The sequence below is a fragment of the Engystomops pustulosus genome, chromosome 1 (assembly GCF_040894005.1).
Source record: "Engystomops pustulosus chromosome 1, aEngPut4.maternal, whole genome shotgun sequence".
In the NCBI taxonomy this organism is placed as follows: domain Eukaryota; kingdom Metazoa; phylum Chordata; class Amphibia; order Anura; family Leptodactylidae; genus Engystomops; species Engystomops pustulosus.
In genome coordinates this window covers 197,335,412-197,359,016 of record NC_092411.1, presented here as the reverse complement: position 1 = coordinate 197,359,016, position 23,605 = coordinate 197,335,412, and the positions used below count along the sequence as shown (strand labels likewise).

The following is a 23,605-nucleotide window of genomic DNA, read 5'->3' as shown; positions in this document are numbered from 1 at the left end:
TAGTCTAGTGCTCCCCCCACCAGAAGATAGGTAGTTCCGGTACATGATCCCTGTACATAGGTAGTCCAGCGCTCTCCCCCTTCCAGAAGATAGGTATTCCTGGTTCATGTCCTCTGTAGCTAGGTAGTCCAGTGCATGCCCCCCCCCAGAAACATCGGTAGTCCCAGTACATGTCCCCTGTAGATAGGTAGTGCAGTGTTTGCCCCCCTCAGAAGATAGGTAGTCCCAGTACATGTCCCCTGTAGATAGGTAGTCCAGTGCATGCCCCCACCTAGAAGATAGGTAATCCAGTCCATGTTCCCTGTAAATACTGTAGGTAATCAAGCGCATGCCCCCCCCCCAAGAGATAGGTAGTCCCAGCACATGTCCTTTGTAGATAGGTAATCCAGTGCATGCCCCACAGAAAAAAAGGTAGTCCCAGTACATGCTCCCTGTAGATAGATAGTCCAGTGCATGCCCCCCCCCAACCAGAAGATAGGTAGTCCCAGTATATTTCCCTTGCAGATAGGTGGTCCAGTGTATGCCCCCTCCCAGAAGATAGGTAGTCCGGTACATGTCCCCTGTAAATAGGTAGTCCAGTGCATGCCCCCTCCCCAGAAGATAGGTAGTCCCAGTATATGTCCCTTGTAGATATGTAATCCAGTGTATGCCCCCCAGAAGATAAGTAGTCCCAGTACTTGCTCCCTGCAGATAGGTAGTCCAGTGCATGCACCCCACTCAGAAGATATGTAGACCCAGTACATTTCCCTTGTAGATAGGTAGTCCAGTGTATGCCCCCTCCCAGAAGATAGGTAGTCCCAGTGCATATCTCCTGTAGATAGGTAGTCCAGTGCATGCCCCACCCCCCAGAAGATAGGTAGTCCCAATACATGTCCCCTGTAGATAGGTAGTCCAGTGCATGCACCCACCTAGAAGATAGGTAATTCAGTCCATGTTCCCTGTAAATACTGTAGGTAATCCAGCGCCTGCCCCCCCCCCAAGAGATAGGTAGTCCCAGCACATGTCCCTTGTAGATAGGTAATCCAGTGCATGCCCCACAGAAAAATAGGTAGTCCCAGTACATGTCCCCTGTAGATAGGTAGTGCAGTGTTTGCCCCCCTCAGAAGATAGGTAGTCCCAGTATATGTCCCCTGTAGATAGGTAGTCCAGTGCATGCCCCACCTAGAAGATAGGTAATCCAGTCCATGTTCCCTGTAAATACTGTAGGTAGTCCAGCGCATGCCCCCCCCCAAGAGATAGGTAGTCCCAGCACATGTCCTTTGTAGATAGGTAATCCAGTGCATGCCCCACAGAAAAAAAGGTAGTCCCAGTACATGCTCCCTGTAGATAGATAGTCCAGTGCATGCCCCCCCCCCCAACCAGAAGATAGGTAGTCCCAGTATATTTCCCTTGCAGATAGGTGGTCCAGTGTATGCCCCCTCCCAGAAGATAGGTAGTCCGGTACATGTCCCCTGTAAATAGGTAGTCCAGTGCATGCCCCCTCCCCAGAAGATAGGTAGTCCCAGCATATGTCCCTTGTAGATATGTAATCCAGTGTATGCACCCCAGAAGATAAGTAGTCCCAGTACTTGCTCCCTGCAGATAGGTAGTCCAGTGCATGCACCCCACTCAGAAGATATGTGGACCCAGTACATTTCCCTTGTAGATAGGTAGTCCAGTGTATGCCCCCTCCCAGAAGATAGGTAGTCCCAGTGCATATCTCCTGTAGATAGGTAGTCCAGTGCATGCCCCACCCCCCAGAAGATAGGTAGTCCCAATACATGTCCCCTGTAGATAGGTAGTCCAGTGCATGCCCCCACCTAGAAGATAGGTAATTCAGTCCATGTTCCCTGTAAATACTGTAGGTAATCCAGCGCCTGCCCCCCCCCAGAAGATAGGTAGTCCCAGCGCATGCTCCCTGTAGATAGATAGTCCAGTACATGCCCCCCCCCCCACCCAGAAGATAGGTAGTCCCAGTATATTTCCCTTGCAGATAGGTAGTCCAGTGTATGCCTCCTCCCAGAAGATAGGTATTCCGGTACATGTCCCCTGTAAATAGGTAGTCCAGTGCATGCCCCCTCCCCAGAAGATAGGTAGTCCCAGTATATGTCCCTTGTAGATATGTAATCCAGTGTATGCCCCCCAGAAGATAAGTAGTCCCAGTACTTGCTCCCTGCAGATAGGTAGTCCAGTGCATGCCCCCCACTCAGAAGATAGGTAGATCCAGTACATTTTCCTTGTAGATAGGTGGTCCAGTGAATGCCCCCACCCAGAAGATAGGTAGTCCCAGTGCATATCTCCTGTAGATAGGTAGTCCAGTGTATGCCCCCTCCCCAGAAGATAGGTAGTCCCAGTATATGTCCCTTGTAAATATGTAATCCAGTGTATGCCCCCCAGAAGATAAGTAGTCCCAGTACTTGCTCCCTGCAGATAGGTAGTCCAGTGCATGCCCCCACTCAGAAGATAGGTAGACCCAGTACATTTTCCTTGTAGATAGGTGGTCCAGTGCATGCCCCCACCCAGAAGATAGGTAGTCCCAGTGCATATCTCCTGTAGATAGGTAGTCCAGTGCATGCCCCACCCCCCAGAAGATAGGTAGTCCCAGTAGATGTCCCCTGTAGATAGGTGGTCCAGTGCATGCCCCCACCCAGAAGATAGGTAGTCCCAGTGCATATCTCCTGTAGATAGGTAGTCCAATGCATGCCCCACCCCCCAGAAGATAGGTAGTCCCAAAACATGCCCCCTCTAGATAGGTATTCCATCATCCCACCATTATATGTGCAGCACAGCAACCAAAAAAAAAATTCATGTACCCACGCTGCCTGCAGACTCCTCCTCGCTCCCATTCCCATTCACGTGGCAGAATGTTCAGGACACTACAACCACGTCGTCATCTCTATTACCCAGTCTGGGTCCCAAGAAATTACATCACTTCCTGTGTTCAGTGATCAGCCCTGTGTGTGTGTCCCAGTCCTGTGCTAAGGTATTGGTATCTTGACATCCTATATGTCTCTGTAAATCTCAAATATGTTTGCCTATTCTCCTTTCAATAGTTTTAATAACTGAGACAAAGGTGTAATTATGAGAAAAATATATTTTTGGTATGTATATGGAAGGTAGCATGTCATTTGTACTAATTCTTGTTTAGTTACCTGGTTAGTTTACACTTTTCCTTATTCTTTGCATAATATCATGTGTATGTGCCTTCTCTGTATACACTGTAATCTAGTTCAGACTTTATGATCTTCAGTCAACAAGGATGCTTTTCTTTCTCTTCCCTCTCTGATCTGTAAAACCTTCTCCTCCTTGCTGCTGTTACTACCACTGAGAAAGGGGAGGGGAAGAACAGAAACAGCCAGGAGTAGAGTGCGGGCAGTCCCTGAGTTACGTACAAGATAGGTACCATAGGTTTGTTCTCAAGTTGAATTTGTATGTAAGTCGAAACTGTATATTTTATAATTGTAATTCCAGACAAAAATTCCAGACTGTACACCATGAAAGTAACAGGAAAGCAGGAACACAAAGATATCTTCAGCTTTTACATGACATGTTTTAAGTGCGGGTTTACAATAACACAAAGTTTGATTATGCTCTTTTATGTGTGATCAATCTATACTAATAAACAATACAACTGCAATCGTCCATTAAGATGGCATTCACACATAAATTCATTTTATTATAAGCACTGGTCCAGTGAGATACTTGGGTCTTACTAGACCCAAAGGCTCAGACTCTACTAAGGGAATTCTAATAATGCTGAGCAGTTGTTAGGCAATGGGGTATTTTCTATACTGCTAGTGCTGTAATATTAGTTACCAAAAAAAAAAAATGTTAAACTCAGAGGCTCACATTTATTAAAGCCGTAGCAGTTTTTCGTCTGACTTTTCACGTTCTTTTTAGTGCAAACTGCTTGCACAGGTATTTATAAAGTGTCCATGACACACATGGTGCACTATACCCGACATTATATGTTGGTTACTATAGAATATTTTTGTTCTTTTCTTTTTCTTATCTCCATTACCATTACACCCCCTGATGAAGCAGGATGCAAAAAGTACGTTGGTATGTCGGAGAGTATGGAACTGGCTGCTGGAATATGGCGTCTGGTGGGTAATATCTTGATTTGGTCGTGGCGTTCTGTCTCATGGTTGAGAAGACATTGAATGTGCTAACAATATGATATTTATCATGTATGATTGGTGGTATTCACTATCCTATTGGTAATATTAGTGTGGAACCCAGTATTTTTTACATAAACCAGCGTGCATTGGAGTATACATAACAGTGACTTTCCTCTCCAGTTATATCCACACTGTCAATTTTTTTATGTTTGTTTTTTGTGTTTTGTTTTTATGTGTCTCTTTTAATAGGTTTTTTTAATCAGATGTATCTGGTGAATAGTTTTATGCAATTTGTTGTAATAATAAAGATTTAATTGTTCCAATAACTTTGTTATGATTTATTGGAAATCTCAGTATTTTGCTCTAGTGGAGGTTCTTTATAGGAAATTTATTAAGGCATTTGGGGTCCTCTAGATTCTGAGCAATAGGATTTGGTAGAATACTTTGACTGCCCCTGTAGTTGTTGATTGCTCGGTTTTTCTCCATTACCACCTGCCTTGACCGAGCATAGAAGCACTGTTATATAATGTATATAGTTCCCAGTATATGTTATTCAATACTGTACTCTGTACCAGGACACTCTTTGGAGGGTATTCAAAAGGACTCAAAAGTGACATGGAAGCTTTGAAATAATCGCAAATGCTAGTGTATCGCTAGCACTTACAATTATTTTCTCCTTTACGCCACCTCCAGGGGTGTGAGGAGAAGAGTGTGCGGCCGGTGGGGGAGTGGACCCGCATTGGGCATTCATGTCCCTGCTTTGGGCAGTGACTGCTCACACATGAAAAGTCGCTGACTGTGCTTATTTCTACGCCAGGTAGGAACTGTATAATCCATTACAGTTCTGGCACGGCTGTTTGGCCAGCAGAGGAAACATCCTAGTACTATATTTCTATATTATGCAGGGACTCCCGTCCACTTCTCTGTGTGCAGCCTGTGGGATCATGCCACCACATGGCACATTTACATGGGCTGCACATAGTCATGTGCAAGAGCCATAAGCTACACCCCTCACCCTTTTTCAACAACAAAAAAAAGCTGAGGTCAGCAAAAAGTGAAAGTGGGTCATAATTCTGGGAAAAAAAATAAAAAAAACCTTTAATAAATAACACCTAATGTGTTTGATCAATTCAGCCAAAAAAAAAGCTGTGTTATACCTAGACCTGTGTTAGCCTGATAAGTAACACCTCTCACTCCATGAGTCCAGTATGAGTGCTGGAGCAGAGGACAGTGCAGCACCCAGTAGCATTATAGCAACTAATGATGTAAATAATGCTGATAATAGTGTGATGGTGACGTCACAGGTGCAGGTCCTACCTCGCCTGGTGCTAGTAGTAGCCTCCTCCTCCTGCAGCATCACCGGGGGCGGGGCAGCAGTGACAGCCGGAGCCGCTTCCCTGTGGAGCTGCTGCTGCTGCTGCTGTGCGCGTCCTCCTGGACGAGGGGAGACGCTGGGAAAAGCACAACACACTCACAGAGCAAGCGGTGGCCATTCCTGTCATTGCCTGTGGCTGGCTGCCCCCCCGGTGACATCCAGGATCCCACCGGTGACCCTTCCTTTACTATTGGATTATCATTTACAGTAGCAGCAGATGATGAATTGCCCTGCAAGGTCAATGCTGGCTCTTCTCCGTGCAGCAGTGAAGGTAAGAGATGCACTCGCTGCCTTTGTTCCCAGCATTGTATTAGTAGCTGTGTGCTGCAGATATGCCTGTTACCTCCCCAGGGATTGCTAGTTGTGATCTCTCCAGACAAGACTCAGGGGATTATGCAGCATCACATATTAGTGTGTGTAATTACATGGCAGAGATAAAGAGGAGGATGATGATGACCTTTGCTGGATGCATCACTATGTAGTTGCATTCCTTGTGTCATCTATTGCTAGTGCTGCCATTAATAATAGAAAGTGGCAGCAAAGCCAGGAATGTACAACTTGAGAGAGCTAATGCATTGCTGTTGTGCCCAGTTTTGTCTGACTGCAGTGTGGATGTGCCTGTGAATGCTAATGGCCAGTGATAGAGGGTCCATGGATGCTGGAATCAGAATCTGACTGCATGGAACATCTGTGCTGCACAACATACAGGCTAAGCCCTTACTAACTAGGGCACACATGTGGAAGAAATGTGTCTATATTCCCATGCTGATCAGGCATGGTCAATTCCCTATGGACACAATTGACTGATAGAATATACAACTGTCATCTGTTTAGCGTGGGATGCTGTAGGATCCTCTGCATTCATTGACTGCAGCCTATAAAGTGTGAAGGATTGCTTTTCACAGAGATCCTCTAATACAATATAAAATTTATATGAATACATAAGGGAACATATATGAACGTGTTAGTGTTGCTAGGTTACTGATTATCAATATGTTGTGCGTCAGATGCACTCCCAGGGTGCACTTCTTTCTGTCTTTTTCACCTTGTACAGTCTTTTTGATGCACAACTTCCTCGAACTGCCATATATTTGTCACTATGTATCACAGCTATTTATAGAAATAGCTGTGATAGGTTCTTATTGATATAAGTGCCACATAGTATTATGCTGGACTTTTTTCTACTATGTTATTATGCACATGAGATAGATATTTGTTATGCTTATAAACTGATATACAATCAATTAAGTCTGCAACTGGACAACTGAAGGCTTAAATTTGTGAGTAGAGCCACACAGATACATAGATAATAGTGATAGATACTGTGGACAGATACAATATATAGAATTTGATCTACAGAGTGTAATGGAAAACCTTTTTGAGACAACCACCAAAAATTGCATTAAAAAAATGATCTTCTAGAGTGGTGGTCTTCTCAGGGAACATGGATCCTCAAAGAGGTGACAATTCACTGTAATTGTCAGTTACTTTTAGCTCTGTACAAATCCACTACTTATGTGTTGTTCCAAATGGTAATATATTATATTATATTGCATAAATACAACAGTAAAGTAAAAGTGTTGAGTAGTTAAAAGCTTTAAAACTCTATTAGGCTTGCTACCCTATAGCAATCACCCAATTACATAAATTGTGTTTATTTACTATTTGTTGTATTTGTCTACTCTTCCTCTCTTTGCAATATACAGATGAAATCACAACATTATTGTGATGTTGCAGACATAGTGACAGCAATATCAACTGCACTGGAAGTGGACTGTATCTTCAAAGGCAGCATCACTTGTTATCAAAGATGCTAGACAGTTATCATTATAATGATAAATATTATTTTGATTATGTATTTACATTTTTATAAACAGATCAACAAACAATACATCTACAAATAGTAGAGAATTAAAGGAATTTTCCAGTCCTGGCGTTTCTATATCTATAGATCAGCTGATGGCAGCATTACTTTGTGCTGCTTTGCACTGGACAGAGTCGGAAGCAGACAGCTGTCTAATGTGGAGCAAGGTGAATGGGAGCCGAACAGCCATTATGCATTGGACAGAGATGTCTCCCCTTCTGGCTCCATCCGGTGTGTAGCATGCTTAGTGATGCTATCTACTGATATAGTTGCAGGATGTCACATCCCCACTGTTCTCATGGCATAGGCCAATAATAGGTTTCAGCATTCCCTCAGTTGTCATTCCCAGTCTTCCACCTACAGGAGGTAGGCAGGTATTGGAGTAGTAAATGATAGCTGCTAGTTTTTATGTCTGAAATTAAATTATATTTATATACATATGTATTATTTGAAACGCTAAAAAGTGACAGGGAGAAAGAGATTTCACATGTATCTGCCGACATAATCAATGTGCAAAAAAAGAGAATGACATAGCCCGGTAAAAAGCCAGCAAAAAGGAAATATAATGTCCCTTCGGTGAAAGATATACCTGGGACCTGTTACCTGGAGTGCCCTAAAGGTTCGTCTACCACAAGATGACTTGCACATTGTAGGTGGAAGCCCTGTAATGTATTTTTAATTGTAGTGCTTTATCACAAATAAGCTCTTCCAGGTGTGTAATGTATATCAAGCACCTGAATTGCTTGAAATCACTTTCCTGTGAGTGACTAAGAAATCAGTCCTTATATTTATTTCTAAGACAACCTTGATGTGTGTCTGATTGACACCCCTATGATTCGACTATCCCTAAGCATGAAGATAATTGGTTCCATACCAGTCAAAGTATTGCAGATCCCTGCAGGACTATGGAGAAGATAAGTGTGTTGAGTTACTTACTAGTTGGGATACGTGTATTGATGTATACAGTAAGCTCGGCCATTACCTACCTGTTACAATCACATAAGCACTGTTGCATTTACTACAAAATGGGTGGAATTCATGCACCCGAAAGTGACGTTTTGTGCAAAAAGGGTCTAAAATGCCTTCTGACACATTTATGAAGGATTTTAGACAGTTTCATGACTCATCTGAGAAAGTGAAAGCCTCAGAAACAGGGGGTGCTTTCAGAGAAAGGGGTGTGTGATTGTATGGAAATTAGCCTGTGCGCCAAAAAATCAAGGAGGTTGCACTAAAATGTAGCACACCGATTAGACCAGTTAAAAGCAGGTCTAAAAGTAGAACTTGACCGTTCGGATTCATTATCACAATAATAAATCTGGTGCAGCAAAAGACTAGTAGCGTCAAGCTCTGCACTGTCGGAGTCTGAGACACATTAATGAATCTCTTCCAATGTATGGAAACTGTTTGTACCGGGAATAATATTCAAACAAGTTATTTTATAGAACAGTAGTCCAGACCTAAATCAGAGGAAAATTAAAACAATTGATATAAAATTAATTGAAAGTGTATTTCAGACCTACGGATCGTCCTTCATGCAGCATAAATAAAAGCCATCAAATGTCACTAGATATAATTAGTAAAATTAGAAATATGGTACCCAGAGTACTCTATTTTTATATTTACAGCACATTGCTCACATAAATATACGTGCTAGTCATGTTTGCTGTACACTTTAATACCTCAATTGTTGTACATCTACACTGTGCACAAGTCAGATGCTTAGGTTACGTTCACACTGCCCCTGCTTATTTAAAATTGTTGTTCTGCTATAGGAGTAGAACAATGAAAATAACAGAAGGGATGCATATGAAACATGAGAGATACTATTGGAGAGGGAAAATTTCCATGGTAATTTTGCTGAACAATAAAAAATTTCCCTGCACAACTTTTTTCTCTGCAAAATACTTTGATTATTGGACACTGGCACAAAAAGGCAGCCACATAGCTGGAGCCACATAACTACAGCTTGACCTGCCTGGCGGGGATAGCGCTGAGTAAATAAGATACCTAGCATTCCTTGGTAGGGATAACATTTTAAATTGTATTTGTTCCCCAGTTCTTTGTTCTCTAGTATGTTATTTGTAGGTGTGCTCTAGTAAATATCTAGTAGCAATTTTTTTAGTGTGTATTTATTGATAGGAAAGATAGCACCAATGCAGGATAACATCAAGCACTTTTGATTTTACATTAGATTTAAATATTCCTTCTTCTAGACTATGCAGAGGTCTGTTTTTCTGTCATGTATTGTATTTCTCATAATATACAGAGGAGAAAAAAAGTTTTTGAAAACCTGTAGATTTTGCTAATTTTTGCACCTACAAAGAAGGAGAAGTCTGTAATTTTTGTCATAAGTATAAAACCAATACATATAAATAATTAATTTGCATCTTATTGCATTAAATAAGTATTTGACACAAAAGAAAAACAGAATTTAAAGGACTTCTAACACCAGGATGAAGGATTGTAAAACAAGCACACTGATATATTGGCATGTTCCCCCTTTTGCAGGATGTGCTCTTCTTTAAATTTCTCATGCCCTTGTTTTTACAGAAAAAGGCTTTTACACTTATGCAAATGAGGCTGAGGGGCTTCAGGCTCCATAGATGTTAATTGAGCCTGGAGACCCTCAGGCATACTTGCCTAATTTTAAAGCCTTTTTTTTCTCAAAAACTAAAGCATAAGAAGCTAAAAGAAGAGCAGATCCTGTCAAAGTGGGGACACTCCAATATACCAATGTGTTCGGTTTACAATCCTTCATCCAGGTGGTACATATCCTTTAATATTTGGTACAGAAACCTTTGTTTGCAAATACAGAAGTCAGACATTTCCTGTAGTTCTTGACTAAGTTAGAACACACTTTCAGTAGGGATTTTGGCCCACTGCTCCATGCAGGTCTTCTCCAGATCTTTCAGGTTTTTGGGGGATGTTGCTGGGCAACATTAAGTTTCAGCTTCCTCGAAAGATTTTCAATTTGGTGGAGGTTTAGAGACTGTCTAGACAACTGAAAGACTTAAAAAATTCTTATGGAACCATATGTTGTGGCTGTGTGTTTCGAGTCATTATCATATTGAAATACCCAACCACAACCTATGTTTTCTTTTGGTACATGTTCAACTGACTCCTCCCCTCAGTGCTGTGCTGTTGTCAATTCACCTTTTCAGAAAATCATGAGCCGTGGGAACCTGAGTGCCCTGTAGGATTTTAATCCACGACGGGGTAGTGTGTTTGAGACAGTGATCCCAGGTCTAGGTCAGAATTCCTGAATCATCCATACCTCACGAGACGAGTATGTAGAGAAAATTGTTGACGTACTGTGTTAGCCAGGAGAAATAAAAAATCTGATGTGAATACTTTTGTGTAAAAACTACAAAAGTGCTTAAGGAATGATACCTTCATTGGCTAACTAGAAAAATTATATTTGGTGCAAGCTTTCAGGGCACACAGGCCCCTTCTTCAGGCATGCATACAAATGAAGCACTGAGAGAAAAACACAACATTTGAGGGATGTTACAACAAGATAACTAGTACATGTGTTGTTTTGTGCTCTTCCACTGTTAAAAAACTAACAGAGAACAGAAAAAAACATGAGATGACTGAAAATCCTCCTCGGTCTGGGGCTCCATGCCTGTTCTCGTCTGGTGAGACTCAATTAAGATAAGCTGGGGCAATAAAAGTGGAGGTTATGTTACACTGAGAAGGGTGATGGGCAGGGGGGGGGGCTAGGATGGCAGGGGTCTGGAGTTAGTCTCTTGTGGGGATTGAAGTGAGTCCATGTAATTAGCCATAAACCCAGGTGCAATATGGAGTGACTGTGACTGGAAGGTCATCATCAGCTTGAACTCCCAGGTTTTCCTTTCTCTGTTGTCCTTAAAGTCACCTTTCAGTATTAGGACCTTTAAATCCTTCTTGCTGTGGCCTGGTCCAGAAAAGTGTTTTCCCACAGTGTCCATCCCCTCACTTATGGTGTGTCTGTTAGAATTCATCCTGCCCTGAAGTTTTTATCCTTCCCCAATGTATATATGATTTGTGCGACACTTCATGCACAGTATCATGGAGCATGGTGCCCCAGACCGAGGAGGATTGACAGTCATCTCATGTTTTTTTCTGTTCTCTGTTAGTTATTTAACAGTGGAAGAGCACAAAACAGCATTACACATATGTGTAATTTTGTTTCTAATGCAAAGTGACCACCAGACATTGTAAAAGTATCTACCTAATCTACCTCATGGATGCAGTGTTCTAAACCAAGCACGTTTACATGCTGGCATGTGCCTCCTGAAACAGGAACCATTCTTTCTTTTTACTCCTTTTTTCATGTATTAAGTTTTTGAATTAAAAATTTTCATAACATAAGTCAAGTATTACATAATTAGTCACATTGCTATATCACGGCCCACAGTGGTGAAACACATAAATTAGTGGAACAAGCTAACATAGGTAGGAAAAAGGTGACATAGAGTTAAGTACTTCTTAACCCGATCAATAACTGTTGTGAAGAGTATCAAACATAGAAAATAAATCATAAGAAAGAATGTACACAGGCCTGCTATGCAGTGTTGTTAGCATGGACTGAGCTGACATGAACGCATGTTAGAGGACAATATATATGTATAAAGAACTTCTTCATTGTACTTGGGTATTATGCAGATAATACTTTTACCATCTGGGAAAGGGTTGGGTTTAGGATGATCCATGCATTCCACATATGTAAGGAGGAGAGAATATTTTTACGCAAAGGAATCAATCGCTCAAAAGCGCAATTTTCAGCACAAATGTTTTTTAGTAGCCCCAAAGTGGGGGGGGGGGGCACTTCCATTTTCTAGCTATCAGAAGTTTATAAGTCATAAATATGTGACCTATCAGTTTTCTGTATTTTGTTGGAATTGTGTGTATACCCACCTACAAGACTCAAAGCTACAGTAACTCTGTAAAGATTATTTGAGAACAAATGTGGAAGACCTCATTTTGGAATTGGGAGATGTTCGGACTGCTCCAAAAGATGTGTAATAAAGATCTACTTTGGGAACAATTTCTCCAACATTTATCAAAGGAGTCAGGATAAATTCTTACTATTATTGAAGGAATAAGGTACCATCTGGTGCTAATTTTATAGTGTACTTCTAACTTGTTGGCGTTAGAAGTTGGCGTTCGACTAATAGAAATACCAATCTCTAACAGAAATTTGGCTCCCTATTTCCTCCAGCCATTTCACCAATGGGCTTATTGCAACATCTGTGTTCTTTTGGACAATGGTGCAGAGACCAGTGTCAAACTTTGATTTTGCTCCTGACTGTGAAAGCAAATTTGACAACAGAAGTCGGGCCTTACTGATGTCTTGTTTAGTTTGTGCAGCTTGCACATACACATAACCATCCGCACCACTCTAAGAAATTGGGCGATTATGGCTCTATGGTAATTATGCAAATTTGGAACGCCTAGGTTCCCCCAATCCCTAACTACAGGGTAGATGCAACCACTCTAAGTTTGTGATGGTTCTAAATGAACGCTAAATTCTGCCTTTGCTGCTTGATTATAAAAGCTGTAGGGATAGGTATCACTAGTATGTGAAAGAGGTAGAGGATCTCAGGTAGAATTAACATTTTATAGAATAGCTTATGCCCCAACCATGACAGCTCCTGTTTTGATACAAATTCCTCTGAAGATCTGGAGTAAGCATTGTGAAATTTACTCTTGCTAATTTGTTAATAGGGCTGCAGAGTTGTATACCCAGGTACGGAATAAATTCCCTCACCCATTGGAATGGAAATTGTCCCATTAACTCCTCAGATGAGACAGGATATGTATGCCTAGGATCGAAGATTTACTTTCATTCACCTTGTAGTAGGACACTGCCAAATTCTTTCAATGTTGCTTGTGTTGCTCTCAATGAAGTCCCAACTGATGTGAATGCTAGGATCACGTTGTTGGCCCCTGTCTTGTCATAACCCCCTAACGTCTGGGTCAATATGCACCATTTCAGCCAGGGGCCCATCACCATCACAAAAAGTGGGGAGAATGGACACTAGTGGGTCCCGTTGGTGATTCTAAAAGGATCTGACATTACTGTGTTAGCCATAACTCTCACCAAGAACGCTACGTAAAGAGCCTGGATGGCCTTCTTAATTGGACCCTGGAAGCCAAACTTGGATAATGTTGAAAACGCGTATACTAAGCCCTCTCCATACAAGTTGGTCATATAAATCCCCATATACTGCCATACTACCCTATGGCAGTATATGGTAGGATCAATCAGACAACCTATGGTTAAAGTACCATAGGGTATCTGAAAAATATTTTAAAATATATATATATATATATATTTGAAATTATATTAAAAAACTAAAAATTCAAATCACCCCCCTTTCCCTAGAACTCTTATAAATATAAATAAACAGTACAAATCATAAACATGTTAGGTATCGCCACATCCGAAAATGTCTGATCTATCAAAATTTAGCGTTTAATGCCGTAGCGGAAAATAGTGAAATACTGAAATTATTTCCTTGTTAGTGGTAAGACAATAAATGAATGGAGTGTTTCTCCAGAACCTTTCCGACAGGAGGTTATAGGATAATGACAAGGTGGTAAAAATGGGAGAGTGGTCTGATCATGATGTTGTCTCTATGCTAGCATCTTCTACGTGGATTAGAGACTATTTGTCAGCTAATCATAAAACTATTCTAGTAAAATATTTGTGTGTATGTGAATAAAATGTGAATTCCCAAGACGATGGTGATGGTGAAGATATCCTGCTTCTGCTTGTCGTGTCTAAGGAAGGGTTTGCTAAAGTCGCCGAACACTAGCAAAGATTCCCTTCTGAATTTTCCTATCTTTTTTAACGACTTTGTTTAGAAAACAGATTACACCTTGTTAGGGGTATAATAGTTAACTAGTATGAATGGAATATAATTTATTGTACATACCAGAGCAAGATATCTCCCCATCTCATCACACAAAATATTCTATACCTGAACACCCACACAATCTCTAAAGGCTATTAGAATAGCACCCCACCTTTTTTTCTGAGGCATTAGTCATATGTACATTAGGGTAATGTTGATACTAAAGGATGGTATGGATATATATATATATATATATATCTCCATGATATGGATTTGGTGACAAGCTAGCCTGTGGCAAAGAACAACCATATTTATAAGAAACCATAGTTATAAGAAGAACCAGTGTAGTGAAGGCTGAGATATTTGGCTCCTTCTTCCTCCACCATGAAGAAAAACAGCAGAAAAAGGTAGTGGTACATAAAAACATCATTGCAAGAGTGTAATAACATGCACAAATCCTGGGGAATCAAAGTTAACCTGAAAGTCTCCTTGGTCCATCTTGGTAGCAATATTTAGGCTACGGAGCAACCAGTTAAGCTACTTGTCAGTCCTTCCAGATCACAGGTGGACACCTGTGTGTGCATTTAGTGAAGCATCCTCCCTCTTCAACAAAAAACATAGAGTCCAGCTCACCCACAAAGCTCTTGGTTTCCCAGTGCACTGAGAAGTAATCTGAAGTCCATCGGTTCAACTGCATACACAAGGAAAAAAACTCCAGCACATCGATGGGAATCCGTATAAAATAGTAGCTTTATTTCATCCACATAAAAATGCAGACATCACGATCATGGACACAGCAAAAAAACGACGCGTTTCGTTCTACCGGACTTGGCCATGGACGAAACACGTCATTTTTTTGCTGTGTCTAGGATTGTGATGTCTGGATTTTTATGTGGATGAAATAAAGCTCCTATTTTATACAGATTCCAATCTATGTGCTGGAGTTTTTTTTCCTTTTGGATGCATCCTCGATCTTTAAGCCCTACAATTTAACCATTGGTGCTCCATCTTCAGGCCTCAGAAACAAATGTGTAACTCCATCTCTATGGATTAAAAGCTTATTCGTAAAGCCCCATTAAAATGGAATTTTGTTGCTTCTGAAAGACATGGTGGGGGTGAACTTTTTCCTTGCTGGCAGCATTGCTTAGGACAGGTCTGCATAAATGGCAATGGCATATTGATCTTGTAAATTGTTAGACTTTCTAGAATGAAACATCAAAGCCTCCTCCACATGCTAATAATGGAGACTAGCAATAACGTCTATAGGGAGGTTTTCTCGGACCGATTTCGGTTTAGGCAGTCGATCTCTGTCTATAAGACATTCTGCCTGCTGGATGGATGGGAGAGAAGTGCACATAAGAGCAGTTAAATATGTAGTGAGTTTGCGTACCTGAGCTCTGGCAAGCTGGAAGGTGCGGAGAGGGTGCACACGCGCAGTTAGGAATAAAATATTTACTAGCGTTATGCTAATTAACCAACAAATGTTAGATTTGGAAAGAGACATGAGCAGGTAAGCTTTATCAGGGGATATTTCAAGAACGGAGAAGAGCAGAGATCTGAAACTAACAGTTATGTAATGTACTAAGCAATGGCTATTGCAGCCTGTCACCAGTGAAACTGTGCCCTCTGGTGACAGGTTCCCTTTAAGTAAGCCTCAGTGGCTCCTGGCTACATCATAGAAGCCCCTTCTGTTGACTGCTATTTATTCATGACTCCATTCAGTATTTCTGCATGCCTCCACACCCACCACAACTAGTTCTCTGAAACACATAGGAGCCCCTGAGGCTTATTTGCATTATTTTAAAAGGCACTTTTCATAAAAACGAAGCTATTAGAAGCAAAAAAAAAAAAAATAAATAACGGATCCCATTTAAGGAGGCACATGCCAGTATGTAAGTGTGCTTGATTTAGCACTGCATCCATGTGGTAGATTTGCATTAAATACCAGGTTTACAGTAATTTGTTAGCAATCTGTCATTTGTGATTTGTCATTTATATTGCAATTCGAGATGCGTTTTTTTTTATAGATGACTGAATTCTACTTTAACCTGTAGATAAAAGAATCAAGGTCTGGTTCTTGTATTAACACAGTAGAAAAATCCTGTGAGGTTTTGGTTGTTGCTTGAAATCTATATGGTTCAGTGGGAACCATAAGGTATTGACAGCAGAGTGGCTAAAAGCTGCTGGAAGCCTGTATGATTTCAATTAGTAGCTTCAGCTCACTCTAGAAAGGAATTTAACATCTGAGAAATAAACGTTTGGCACCCAGGCTGGTGATTTCAGAGAAAAATCTTCCTTTATAGGAGCTTGGGGGGGGGGGGGGGGGTTAGAAACTGACAAATGATCTGTGTCAATCATATCCAAACCTTTTCCTTATGGTTAAATCAGTATTAAAACAAGACTTACAGGAACAGCTTCCATAACCTAAAATTGTTTTAGGAGAAGATGCTCTGGATTTTGTGTGTTTCATTTAATAAAGTGTAAAATTCTTTGTATACATATATTTATAGTATCAATACAGAGTGTACACTGTGAGAAAGTAAGAGAGAGAGAGAGATAGAAAGACTAAATAATTTATTACATGAAAGTTAAACAAAGGCACAAAAAAATAAAACATCAGTCAAATGAAAGGCAAACCTTAGAGGATCATCTGGCAGAGGTTTGTATTTCATGGCCATTGAGCTTTACAATGCTGCTTTTATATTAGTATATTTGTGATGGATAATTCATGATGTGTTTTCCTTCCCCAAAGCTGAAAATCCTGAAATGTGCTTACAGTTGACCCCAATATTTCAATTCCATAGGTATATTCATAAGGATTCTAGAAGCTAAGATATGAGCTGGTGTTGATAGAAATAGATTTGTTTGCCCATGTAAACCCAGGAATACAAAATCAGAATTAGTAAAAAACACAATTTCACTAGTCTTCCAATCCTCTTTCGATCCATCCCTCTTAAGCACTCGTCTGAGAAGCTGGAGTTTTGTTCTTGCGCAGTGCCACCAGCTTCTCAGATGGGGCACTGTGCGCTGTCGGCTCCGGATATGGAGCTGCTTCCCATCCTTAGTTACCTGAAATCACCGCAATCTCTACTTTTTGGCTGACTCGCTACCATTGGCTTATATTACGCTTCCATGCGCATTAAGAAGATCCAAATCATGAAGGACGCAATAGCTTGATACCAACTGCTTGTAAACCGCTTCTGTGCGCATGAAGAAGAACAAGCCGGTAGTATTGTGTGACCGCGTCCTTAGTTAGCTCCTCCCTCTGCTGTTATCAAGGCGGTTGCATGGAAGCGCTGCATAAGCAGTTGGTATCACACATACAGTGCTTCCCTGCAATACCAGCAGCTTCATAAGGGACCGTACCACCATATATAGGCCTCCTGATATATTGGCGTCGAGTTGCCCAGAGTTGTGCTATAACCTGTACCTAAGCGGGCGCAGGCTATAAATAGCCAAGCCTTAATTAGCCACGCTCTTGGTTTAACAGTCCAGATCATAATGAGAACAGATCGGGATTGTTTAACCCCTCAGATCCTGTGGTCAGTGCTGATCTACAATTTCCTTCATCTCTCCCATCATCCTAGAAGTCAAATAGGGTAAGTTTTGTTACTCAATGTGCTCCGCACAGTCTGCATAATCTCTTTATCTTGATATTAAATTATTGCAACATCTGGAGATTAAAATTCTCCTTTTACCCCTCAGTAAAATCCTTGAGGGGTTAAGTATACAAAATCAGGTCATTCTCTGGGAGGACAGAGTCTTAGGGGTTTTGCAGATGTGACATGGTCCAAAATCAGTTTGAGAAAATTCTGCACTCAAAGCCAAATTACACTTCCTATTTTCTCAGCCTTGCAGTACTCTACCCACACATGACAATCGTCTAACCAGGATAACCCACTCAATGTCATATATGTGCATGTAAATCATTCATTGTGCAGACAGCAGGACACAGAATGGAAAAACCTTATTAGGCCTGTTGATTACAGATAGCTTTCTTGATGCCATGCCACTTTTGCAGAACCTCTGACTTGCCAGTACAGTGAAATACTCTGAGAGTGACCTCAATTTGGAAACTGTACAGTGCAGTGAGCATTTTGAACCCAGGTGAATTAAATTTAATTTAACTGCTTTAAAAGTCTTTAAAGCATCTTAGGATGCAGGTAGTTCCTGCACATTGATGTACAGTTACGTCATGGTGATTGCGCAGGCTCAGAAGCTGAGCCTGAAAGATCACCACGGGATCCTGGTAGAATGCGATATCCGGGATCCTGTTGTAACAGCTGTTTAAGCCTGTAGAGGCTAAGGTTATGGAGAAAAAGTCTTCTTTGTCTTCTGTCTTCCCTGCGGCTCCTCTTCTGCCTTCCCTGCGGCTCCTCTTCTGCCTTCCCTGTAGCTCCTCTTCTGTCTTCCCCGCGGCTCATCTTCTGTCTTCCCCGTGGCTCCTCTTCTGTCTTCGATAACAGATGTGGCCATGTTATCTTCAGGCCGGCGCATACTATGACATCAGCAGCAGCCGCATCAAAGTAGAGTCATTGCCATAAGTTTTGAGAATGACACAAATATTATATCTTCACATGATCTGTTGCCCTCTGGTTTTTATGTGTGTTTGACAGATGTTTTTATCACATACAGAAATACAAGTGCAATCATATTATGAGTAAAAAAAGCTTTTATTGACAGTTAGAATTAGTTAATGCAGCAAGTTAATATTTGCATTGTTGACCCTTCTTCTTCAGGACCTCTGCAATTCTCCCTGGCAGCTCTCAATCAGCAGTCCATTCTGTTTTGCATAATCAGTGCTTGCATTTTGTCACAATTTGTTGGTTTTTGTTTGTCCACCCGTCTCTTGATGATTGACCACAAGTTCTCAATGGGATTAAGATCTGGGGAGTTTCCAGGCCATGGACCCAAAATCTCTATGTTTTGTTCCCTGAGCCATTTAGTTATCACTTTTGCTTTGTGGCAAGGTGCTCCATCATGCTAGAAAAGGCATTGTTGATCACCAAACTGCTCTTGGTCAGTTGGGAGAAGTTGCTCTTGGAGGACATTCTGGTACCATTCTTTATTCATGGATGTGTTTTTAGGCAAGACTGTGAAAGAGCCAATTCCCTTAGCTGAGAAGCAACTCCACAAATAAATGGTTGCAGGATGCTTTACAGTTGGCATGAGACAAAACTGGTGGTATCGCTCACCCTGTCTTCTCCCAACAAGCGGTTTTCCAGATGATCCAAACAATCGGAAAGGGGATTCATCAGAGAAAATGACTTTACCCCAGTCCTCAGCAGTCCACTCCCTGTACCTTTTGCAGAATATCAGTCTATCCCTGATGTTTTTTCTGGAGAGAAGTGGCTTCTTTGCTGCCCTCCTTGACACGAGGCCTTGCTCCAAGAGTCTCCACCTCACAGTGCATGCATATGCACTCATACCTGCCTGCTGCCATTCCTAAGCAAGCTCTGCACTGCTGGTAACCCGATCCCGAAGCTGAAACACCTTTAAGAGATGGTCTTGGCGCTTGCTGGTCCTTCTTGGGTGCCATGTAGCCTTTTTGGCAACAATGGAACCTCTCTCCTTGAATTCCTTGATGATGCGATAGATTGTTGACTGAGGTGCAATCTTTCTAGCTGTGATACTCTTCCCTGTTAGGCCAGTTTTGTGTAGTGCAATGATGACTGTATGTGTTTCTTTAGAGATAACCATGGTTAACAGAAGAGAAGCAATGATGCCAAGCACCAGCCTCCTTTTAAAGTGTCCAGTGGTGTGATTCTTACATAATCATGACAGATTGATCTCTAGCACTGTCCTCATCAACACCCACACCTGTGTTAATGGAGCAATCACTGAAACAATGTTAGCTACTCCTTTTAAGGCTGGCCTGCAATGAAGTTGCAATGTGTTTCTATACAAATATTGACTTTGCAATTAATTGCTGTTAAGCTGATCACTCTTTATAACATTCTGGAGTATATGCAAATTGCCATTATAAAATCTGATGCAGTAGACTTTGTAAAAATTGACATTTGTATCATTCTCAAAACTTTTGGCCATGACTGTAGTGTTAGTCCTGGTTCTGATGACAATCCAACATTTTTAAAATCCAATTGTCACAGAGACCAAAAAAATTTGCCTGAGGTTACAATTATAAAGTATATCGTTCCGACTTACATACAAATTTAACTTGTATTGCCTGTACAATGACACTATAATGACAGGCCAGGAATATTCCAAATAGGAAAAGGGATATATTGGCCCTAATTTCTCTCACTGTAATCCTGTACCCACAAGATAAAATTAGAAATCATAGGTTTTCAATACTGTAAATGTTATCACAATTTGTTGTACTTCTGAAGTCCAATACTTTCCTTGTGGAACTCGATCATTAGTAGCAACTTATCAACCCAAATGTGCAACTGTTCATGCTTGTAGTGCCAGCAGAGTAGATGCTCATACTTTAAATAGGATTTTTATGCATGCATGATGGTTCGTAGTTGGCAGTGCTATGTATAATAGCATACAAAATCATGCTGTGAATTACAGACAGAGTAGCTCTCTTGTCAAATTCCACTCGATATATGAAATCTTGTGAGCTTGTCCACCAATATTGCAATTGACCAATTTCAACAAATAAGTGTTCCCATGCTAGGGTCAGTGCATATAGTATTCTAGATGCACTCTAAAGCCTTCTTTACTTTTTCCTCAGAAGCTGATAGGGGTTGTGGTATATTGGAAAAACCGGCCTGTATTTTCTCCAAATTATCTAGCCTAACTCCAAGGCGTCATATGAATCCTTAAAGTCTACAGTCGGCAAAATGTCTTAAATGAATGGCAAAATATTTGGTGTGTTATATAGTTCTAAAATATATATCTAAGAGATAAAAAACCTTGTATTTGAAGAACAGCAAATTGAAAGACCATATGATATGAATAATAATCATATTAAACTTAATAACTCAATGGCTAAGAACACAATTGAGGAGGAGTAAGTGTGTTAGAATAACCGTTTAAAACAACTATTGTGCTCCAGGGATGATTACATAAGGACCAAAATATTATAAACTAAGGAATAAGACTACTACATTTAAATTAATGGACAAGTATTATTTTTCATAAAAAATGAGAAAGAAATGAATGAATGAATCAGCTGGAACCAAAATTAGCATATGAAAGAAACATGTGAATGTACAAATTTAAAATATTGGTAAACATAGGAAAAGGGTACCTGGGGTGCATGCAGTCCAGTTTGGGTACTGTTTATACAGTCTGACCCAAACAGGTAGTGGTGGCAGCACTAGGTAAACCATCCATAAGCGACTAATTGAGCTTATAGGAAAACCTGGTCGCAATAAGATTTTTCCAAAATGTTCAAGTTTTTAAAATTATTCCAAAAATCCAAAGATTTCAGACTCTCCATTAAGACTTCTGCAAATTCATAATCATTTTAGACTTGACACGGGACATTTTGGCTATGTAACCCACCCCTCTTCAGTATTTCTGTACTGTGTGAATGGCACTGAATTTGACCAATGAGGGATTACATTGATGTACTAAATAAAAATGAGCTGCAACCAATGTATTATTTTTTTGCAGGGGTATTCTAACATATAGATAGCTCCTAGGGTATTACAGGTTAGTAACTCATTGATTTAATATTCAGATTTGTTCACAGATGATTTAAGCTTCTGTTTTTCTGTTAAATCATATATCACATCATATATGCCTTTTTGCGATTTTTTTTTTTTTTTTTTTTTTTTTTTTGCACAGATACCTCAAACATAAAATTAAGCAAAAGCTTCAAAATTGAGCAAAAACATTGAAATTGAGCAAAAACGTTAAAATTGTGCAAGTTTGAGATAAATCTTCCCCCTGTAGTAGCAATGGACCCACACACACCACCTCCTATGTGGTGTAGTTTTGCGATTAAATTTGCGTTCTTTTGAAAATTCTCAGTTGATAAATCTGGTGTTGCACACTCTGTGGTGTATTTTTTCCGCCATTGCGTGACTTTAGAGTTGTGTTTTTTTTCTTGCTAAAAACCCAGCAAAAACAATGTTTGTGCAAATAATTGCGACAATTATACGCCAAGAAGCTATGGTATTGTCTGAAGGGGTGGTTAATTTGCTTTGTTGTTTTAGTTATGTGCTTAGGGTCATTGTCTTGTTGGAAGATGAACCTTTGGCCCAGTCTGAGTTCCAGGGCACTCTGGAAGAGTTTTTCAGGATATCTTTATACTTGTCCACATTCATCTTTCCTTTAATTGCAACATGGTGTCATGTCCCTGCAGCTGAAAAACACCCTCAATAGCATGATGCTGTCAGCACCATGTTTCACTGTTGGGATTGTATTTTGCAGGAGATGAGCAATGTCTGGAGTTATGCCACAGAGATCTTGGGGTTCTTCTTTACCTCTCTCATCATGGCTCTTCTCCCATGATTTCTTAGTTCATTTGGGCGGCCAGGTCTAGGAAGAGTTGTGGTTGTCCTAAGCTTTTTTCATTTAAGGATTATGGAAGCCACTGTGCTCATAGGAAACTTGAGTATTGCAGAAATTCTTTTGTAAACTTGGCTAGATTTGTGCCTTGACACAATTCTGTCTCTGAGCTCCTTGGAAAGTTCTTAGACCTCATCATTCTCATGTCCTCTTACATGTACTGCTGTGAAGTCTTATATATACAGGTGTGTGCCTTTCCTTAAAGGGAACCTGTCACCAGAAGGCTGAATTGCTCTGGTGACAGGTCCCAATAGGCAATGCAGAGTACATTACATAATGGTTAGAATGGCATCTGTGCTCCCTGTCGTTTGTGTAATATCCCCAGAATAAGATTACCTGGCTCCCTGCCAACAAGTCCTGTCCATGTCCTGGGTGATGCCTCTTTTCAAATAAAAACGCTTCCTTGCTCACCCCTGCTGGTAATTATTCAATTAATTCCCCTCCCACTTCCTCCATGTTCTCATCCCTCCTTTCGTTACATCGGGTGAATGCACAGGAAACTTTGCGCTTGCGCAGTGAGGCGTACACCCTGGCGTCTCTGCAGTTTGCTGCTCAGCAGCTCCATGAGCCTCGCAAACTTCTTTGCACTTTTCAATGGGGTGAATTGGGCCGGTGCCAGGGTGTGCGGCTCATCACGTAGGTGCGAGGTTTCCTATGTGGAAACCTGAATAGATTACACATTGACTTACATTTATTAAAGTGTTTGCGCCAGTTTTCTGTTTGACTTTGCACTGAAAAGAACATGCAAACTCTTAGCACATGTAGTGTTTGCATTTTATTTCTTATATGTAACTGCCTTTACCTGCATTTCAATAAACCAATTTCAAATCATTATATTCTCTGGTCATCTAAGGTCAGTTTAGTGTGTATAGGCTTTGTTACCATAGTATTGTTTTAAACTGTGAATGCATTATAGCTGCCTGATTTTCGATCAAAG

The 23,605-nt window shown here is 40.8% G+C and overlaps 1 protein-coding gene across 1 annotated transcript in view; it reads left to right on the top strand.

Moving 5' to 3' along the window:
• The first annotated feature begins 5,450 nt into the window (after positions 1-5,450).
• GPRIN3 (GPRIN family member 3) overlaps positions 5,451-23,605 on the top strand; it is a 94,792-nt gene continuing 76,637 nt past the window's right edge. The window contains exon 1 of the mRNA XM_072117702.1: positions 5,451-5,746. The gene's annotated coding sequence lies outside the window, so the exon portion shown is untranslated. The remainder of the gene's footprint in view (positions 5,747-23,605) is intronic.